This window comes from Nuphar pumila, chromosome 4 (genome assembly GCF_984573655.1).
Source record: "Nuphar pumila chromosome 4, dmNupPumi1.hap1.1, whole genome shotgun sequence".
Classification (NCBI taxonomy): Eukaryota; Viridiplantae; Streptophyta; class Magnoliopsida; order Nymphaeales; family Nymphaeaceae; genus Nuphar; species Nuphar pumila.
In genome coordinates this window covers 115,731,139-115,738,650 of record NC_143252.1, presented here as the reverse complement: position 1 = coordinate 115,738,650, position 7,512 = coordinate 115,731,139, and the positions used below count along the sequence as shown (strand labels likewise).

At 38.6% G+C, this 7,512-nt stretch overlaps 1 long non-coding RNA gene across 1 annotated transcript; it reads left to right on the top strand.

The window, feature by feature from the left end:
* The first annotated feature begins 4,687 nt into the window (after positions 1-4,687).
* LOC149840720 (uncharacterized) lies at positions 4,688-5,283 on the top strand. The gene is made up of 2 exons (XR_016431588.1): positions 4,688-4,823; positions 4,928-5,283. It is a non-coding gene; the product is annotated as an uncharacterized LOC149840720 (long non-coding RNA).
* The last annotated feature ends 2,229 nt before the right edge of the window (positions 5,284-7,512 follow it).

Sequence of the window (7,512 nt, the reverse complement as noted above, 5' to 3'; positions counted from 1 at the left end):
GGTGTACTAGTGGCCCCAGTCGAGGTGGGAGACCTCTGACATGGCAGGCACAACCACGGTCACCAACGGATCATCCGTGGACAGGCTCTCCCTGCTGCCGTGGGACGATAACGTGCCACCGCATTCTGGGAAGACGATCATGTGCTCCTTGCAGATGTCGATGTGGATCTCGTTGGAGATCTGATGGCCGCCGGATTCCAGCACAGGCAGTGAGAGGGAGTGGAGGAGCGGCTTGTTCTCCAGAACGGGCTTCTGGGTGTCCTTGATTCTGATCTCTTGGATCACCTTGCACGCGTTGGGGATGGTGGGTTTGGAGTTCGATGGTGATGGGTGGTTGTTGGTGTGGGGGAGGGGATTGGTCTTGTGCCGGGAGGAGAGGAAAAGATTTTTGGGGTTCTTCTTCTCTCTCTGCAACTCCCATCGCGCCGTCTTTTCTGTCGGCTCGCCATCGCCATCGACACTCTAAGGGGCGAACATCCTCCCGAGGCTGCCCTCTTCCCCGTCGGGCCGATTTGGGAGTAATTAAAGAGAGGGAGGGAGAATTTCACGCCCTAGGTGGGCCGTTTAAAATTGAAAAGTAGCGATGGATTTTTTTCGTCACTACAAAAAAATTCTGTTGCCAAATCTGTCGCTAAGTACGACGAGTTTTGTGACAGAATTTTTTCGTCGCTACTTAGCGATGGATTTTGCGACAAAATCTTTCTGTCGCAAAATCTGTCACTAATTTCAATTTTAGGGAGACTTGTTTTCTCTAACTAATAAGTCGCTAAGTTGCGACAAAAATAATCTGTAGTAAATTTTCTGGCCTTTCTCGTCACTCCAACCAAGTTTGCAAGGTGTATTGAAGATAAAAAAGACAGTAACAAAGGTAAAAGTAAATCATCAAATAAAATGGAAGACTAATAAAGATAAAGGAAAGCAGATTATAAGATCGTGTTTTGATCCTAAGAAGTTGAAACAGTTGTGATATGATAAAAGTTGTAACAATAATACTGTATATAACTCATGTAGCTCATGTATGCTTGTCCTCATGTACATCATATATAGACTATCTCAGTGAAATAAATTCTCCTTAATAACAAGATAGGAATGTCCTTGAGTGGAACCTAGCCATTGCAATTCCATTGAAATTTTCACATTGCACGAATTTATAGGGATAAAGTCATGATAAATTAAAATTTCACCTGGTTGGAATTAACCAAAAGAAAACGGTTTGCAATTTCAAGAAGAAGAAAAAAATCCATGGCTACGAAGCTGAACAGAGATTTGCAAAGTGTTTTTTTTTGGGGGATAACCAAGCTGGAGTTAGGCAGTAAAAGTTGCATTACATATTTCATACCATCCATTGAAGGAAACCATTCAGGTGGTTTATCCTTCCAGCTTCTTTTCAGTTGCAGGACCCTCATGGCTGCTAGGTTCCTTGATAGATAATTCTCATACTTGGAATCCAAATACACCTCAGTGTCGCAAATTAGAAAAGTTGATCAGGTGTTTTATTTGTTGCTAAAACGATTACTTTTCCTCATAATCACCTTAATGTTCAGCTTGATGCTATGTCTGCCCCTTCCTTAGGGCTGTCAATGGGTCGGGTTTGTATCGGGAACCTGTCTCAACCCTAACCCAAATTTCAGGGTATAAGCCAATCGGAATAATATCAGGGCCGAACTGAACCTGACTCGAGCAATACACAGGATGGCCGGCAGAGCCGTACCTGTGTTTTATGGGGCCTGAGGCAGAGGGAAAAAATGGCCCCCCTATTAATGGTAGGAGTTTGGGCCTCCAATTTTTTTTTAAAGAATCAAAATAACAATAAAATTTGCATTCACATTAAACAAATATAATATTCCAAATATTTATATTATATTAAATAAAAATAAACCCCTAATTTTTTTTTTTGGGCCCAGGGGCCCTGAGGCCCAAGCCTCATTGGCCTCTTTACAGGTCCGGCTCTGATGGCCGGGTTTGGGTTATGATTCTTGCAGGGTACCTGTCCCCTGTCTCAATCTGACTCGAGCATTTTATATGTATTTTTAATAAAAGTAAACTTCGGAAATTAGATGAATCCAGGTTTGAGATTTCATTTTAGTGACCCAACTAAACCCAAACCCAAAACCAACATTTTGTAATTTGGGCAGGTCCAAATACGCGGTTATGGGGTAGCCCTACCCTTGCTGCTTCACATTGCACGCATGGCTGGCAAAAGAGCTGAACAAGCTGAGCTTGGGCAGTTCGGGCTGCGCTCTTTAAGGGTACACACCAGCTTGAACTCGGCTCATGAGCTTGTCACGTTCCAATCTGAGGTGGCTCATTTTAAAATAAAAAATATTTTTAAGTTTTTTTAAGCTTGATAGCATATATAATATATATAAAGTACATATTATATATACTAAATGTATAAAACAAATATAATATGTATATTATATATACTATATATACTATATGTATAAAATATATAATATACTAGTATATAATATATAAAACAAGCCTATATGAGCTGAGCTGAGCCGAGCCGAGCTTGTCATGTTTGTACTCGGCTCATTTACCTAAACGAGCTGGCTCCACTCATGACTTTGGTTCTCAGTATTCCACTCATGAAGAGTTTGTTCAAACTTGTGAAATAGGTTGGGCAAGTCACGCATGAACGAGTGATCCGCATAGTTTGGCGCGTTTACATTTTTGGTCATTGAAAACTATAATGGCCAATTAGGTTTTGTGGTTATCTACAATAGTCATCCTTAATTTGTAACTGCGATTTAGTAAAAAACAAACAAATAAAGACCGTGAAAATGCATGAATTATAATATTAAATTAGCTCACATTTCAAATAAAGAATTTAAATTTACTATATCTCTGTGTGCTTCACGTACTAACTATACCTATCTTCATCCTTCAATAAGCACATGATTGTTTAATCACTTGTATTGAAGTTGTTAACGTATATCAGATCTGATTGGATTTGGATCAGTAGCAGAGTTTGCATCCAAATCAAAATCTAAATTCAAGATCCAACCAGAATCCAAGTCCGCATCCGAATCAGATTACAAGAAAAATGCATCTCCGATCAGTTTTGGCTTATCGGATCTGTATTCCTCTACGGCCACTTTCATCCGAAAGATAAACCCGAGTCCTAAACCTGATTAAGCAAACGCCTGACCTGATGTCTAAAAAAATTGCGACCCTTGTTAAAAAAATTCTGTTGAGCATTGTAAAATCAAAACTTGCATATCTTTTAGCCACGTGTGAATGTTGAAGATATTTTCCTAATATACCCCTTTCTTAAAAAGAGGAAAGCACCTTTTGTATAGCTGCCCACATAATAAGGGAGGCTTCATTTTCGAGTTTTCCAGTTATGACTGCGTTATTCGTTCCGATAGAACACATGAAATTTTAAAAATTTTATTCATGAATTTTTTTATATTTTAATATTAAAAATATATTTTTATTAAAATAAAACTTTAATATATTAAAAAATAATACAATAATATTTAGAGAAGGGTAGGAGATGCTTAACCAATGTTGTCAGTATTGGTCTGTATCGGCAGAAAATTACAGGATACTAACCTTAATCGGCTATTTTTTAATAAATATAAAAAAATGCTTAAAATTATTTTTTTTTTAAATATTATTTTAATGATTTTAACACATGTCACATTATGATTGACACAAAATATTTTTTAAATTAATTTTTAGCTGATTCAGAATTATTCACTTGAGATTCGGTATAGGCTGATTCACTTGAATCGTTGGACAAACTATTCAGGGCCGATACCCATACTAAGGGTGTCAATGGGCCTCGTTTAGACGAACTCGACCTGAACCAAATTTTATAGGGTCCGGGTATGGTGATCAATAACAAGACCAGATTACGACCTGGGTTCGGACCCAAAGGTCCGATTAATACATGGACCTGGGTATATAGTTTGTGAAATTTTATACAACTGAGACCTGACCTGAGTTTCGATTAAGACCAGTAAATTTTCAATGTAAAAATGATAAAGGATATGACTGGGTATGGTCCCAGTTTAGTTCATGTAGTTTTTAGCGAGTCCAAGTATGGTTTTTCTTATATTGAACCCGATTAGACTCGAGTCCGAACCCGATATCATACCTGAAAATCTGGTTCAAATCTTGTTTCACCTGGGTTTAAACCAAACCTGACCCGTTAGCACCCCTAACCAATACTGACAACATCGTGCTTAACCATTTTTTTAATTAATTGGGCTTTTGAAGGATTTTTTTTCTCATGTTTTAACTTGAATCCGATTGTAAAATTACGTTTGACATGATCGATTTACTAACAAATATAAATTTTCAAACCTTAAATAATATTAAAAAAAAAAATCTTAAACCGTCAATTATTTAAACCTTATAAAACATACCTACTTATTAGACTCGGATGATTCAAATAAAGAGTCGAGTATCTTGAACACATCTGTACGGTCAGATTTAAAAAGAACAAAAAAAACTCCAAAAGCCCGGTTTACGTGGTTATGTATCTAACCGTCTGTATTCGTGTCTACGTGTTTGCCTAAGGACACTCCATTAAAAAGGCGTGTCCCTGTGACTGAAGTCGGCAGCGAGGCGAAAGTAGGAGAGATAACACCCACCTGGCCGTGCTTCTGCAGGAGCCACGTCGAGACCATCACGCGCCGCGTATCCCAACGCCTCTGCCTCCATCCATGGCTCTCTTCTTCCAGAATTCGCTAAATCGTTTTCTTCCCCCGCCCCCCCCCCCTTCTCCCTCTCTCTTTCTCTGCGGACGCTCCGCGGAGGGATATCAACGGCTCCGATGGGGGAAGCACGTGAAATCGGCGGTGGATCGCGTATTCTTCTTCTCCTTTACCTTTCCTCGTTTGCTGTAGCGGTGGCGTTTGAGATTTTCTTCCCTCTCGATCTACGCTCTTCTCTTCTGAGATTCAATCTCTAGGTACCCGCTTGGAGCGATCTCAACGGCTTGGATGAATTCGAACTTCGATCGTGCTGTTCAGAGAGGATCCGGTGTTGTGTCCTTTCTCATCGAGAGCACGCAGAGCGCTTCCGATGGAAGGTTTTTGAGTTCCTAGGGAGGGAGAGCAGAAGACAACGAAGATCGCTCGAGAGTTTGCGGAGAGACGGAGGCGGTTGAATTTAGAGCGCTTCGCTGATTTTCGACTGTAAGAGCTAGAAATTTGGCCTCATTTACTCTTCTGGTTCTTTTTCCCATTTTTTCTGTAGACTGAAGAATCTGAGAACTTGAATTGCTTGATTTTGGTGTCTTGATTTTAAATTAGATTTTTTTTAGCATTTACCCCCTTCAGAATGGATTCTGTTCCGATATGTTTTTCTACGGTTCACAGACGAAATTTGAGTCCTGAATCGGTCTTCAGCTTGAAGGTGGACACTTGTGTAGATCAACAACCTCTTTTTCGCTTTTCAGTCTTTAGCTCGTAAACTCGGGCTTCTTTTACTTGAAGCAAGCAGATACAAGGGATTCTCTTACTTGTTTCAGACTCACACTTCAGCTTGATTTCCTAGATCTTTAAGGCAAGTGACAGGCCCCACCTGGAGCAATTCTTGGAATCGTGGGCTGCACTGCAGGAATATTGGATACCGCCTACAGTGAAGTGTGTTATGATGACACTTGTTGCTTGTTCGAATTATGGGCTCCATTGCAAGGAGCTCTGATACCACTTGGTGTGCTGCTGGGTCCCAATTTAGGTCATTTATAGAACCCCATCTGATGGATGGGCGTATGTCTATGCACTGTCGAACTGTAGTGGGTCAGATCTAACAAAGATACGATACAGATAATATAAGACTAACACATACTTGAACACGCAAAAGCATATTTGCTGAACCTATAATTTCCTTAAAATGAGTAAGTGGTGGCCATCGCCCCTATACTCTGCTTCTGGAAAAGATAGGGAAACCTTGTGCTGCCTCTTACATCTCCAAGAAATTAATGATTATCCAAGAAAAAAATAATATGTGGTAGAAATACGATCATTGGGGTTTCCGCCCTAATCAGAGTCAGGATAAGCAGATGAAGAAGATGATAAGGATAGTCCTTTTGTTATAGTTCGCATAACATCTTTCATGCGAATAGTAGTAGGAGCATTCTAGAACTGACTTGCACTGTGTAGAGCATGAGCAATGTCTGGCTTGGTAATAGACAAATATGTTAGTGATCTGATTAATTAACGATAAGGAGTGAGATCTTCCAAAGGAGGTCCATCATTGGTTCTCATCTTAGCATTGATTACTTCTGGAGTCTTCACTTTCTTTTTGCAAGTCAAGTTGGACTTAACAATAATATCTTATGCAAGCTTTATTTGAGAAAGAACATATCCTCGAGAAGAATATGCAACTTCAATCCCTAAAAAATATCTTAGAAATCCAAGGTTAGATCAAAATTGTTTTTCAGAATGTTTTTAATAGACTCAATGTCTCTTTTATCATTCTCAATGATGATTACATCATCAACATACAAAAGTAAGATAGTTATGTGATCTCATGCATTCTTAACAAAAAGAGTAGTGTCAGTATAACAAAAAGTAAATCCACTATCATACTGAAGCGGTCATACCAAGCTTTTGGAGCTTGCTTATGACCATAAAGAGTTTTAAGAGTTTTTTTAAGCTTAAGTGTTTTTTCTTTTTAAATTTAAGACCCGGCGGAGGATCCATATAGACGTCTTCACAAAGATCTTCATTTAAAAACACATTCTTGACATTTAGTTGGTAGATAGGTCATTGTTTGATTGATGCTAAGGCTATTAGAGTTCTAACACTCGTCATGCTTGCAACTGGAGCAAATGTTTCTTTGTAATCAACTCCATATTCTTGTACATATCCCTTGGCAACTAACCTAGCCTTATACTTTTCTAATGACCCGTTACTTTTAGTCTTTACTTTATAGACCCACCTACAACCAATAGCCCTTTTTTCCTAAAGGGATAGTTACAATTTTTCAAGTGTCGGCGAGTGCTTCTAATTCTAGGTGCATGCATCTATCCAATGGGAGTATTGCTTAGCTTTTTTAAAGTTGTAAGGCTCATTATAGAAATTGATCATGATTAGACAAGATCTATAATTTGGAGAAAAAGAGTCACAATATAAATTTTTGAGGAGGTCTAATGTTCCTAGAGGATCGTCGAGGTAAGAATTCCTCAACTTGATCATTTAAAGGGAGATTTTGTGAATATATGTCAAAAGCATTTTGATGCTCATTTCCCTCTGTTGAGTATATAGACGAATATCATTAGGATTCTCACTGGGAGAATCATCGCTTTGATGAGAATGGTTATCACAAACAATCTTACTATCCCAAATTGTATCATTAGATTTTTTAAAGTCATCTCTAAGCAGTAAGTCAAATAAAAAAGAATAATCAACATCTTCCTTGGGTTTTTGATGTTCAAATCTATTTTGATCTTCAAGAAAAGTCACATTTCTTGAAACATAAAGTTTAATGCTTTTAACATCACAAGACCTATATCCTTTTTTATTTTCACAATAACCAATAAAAGCACAT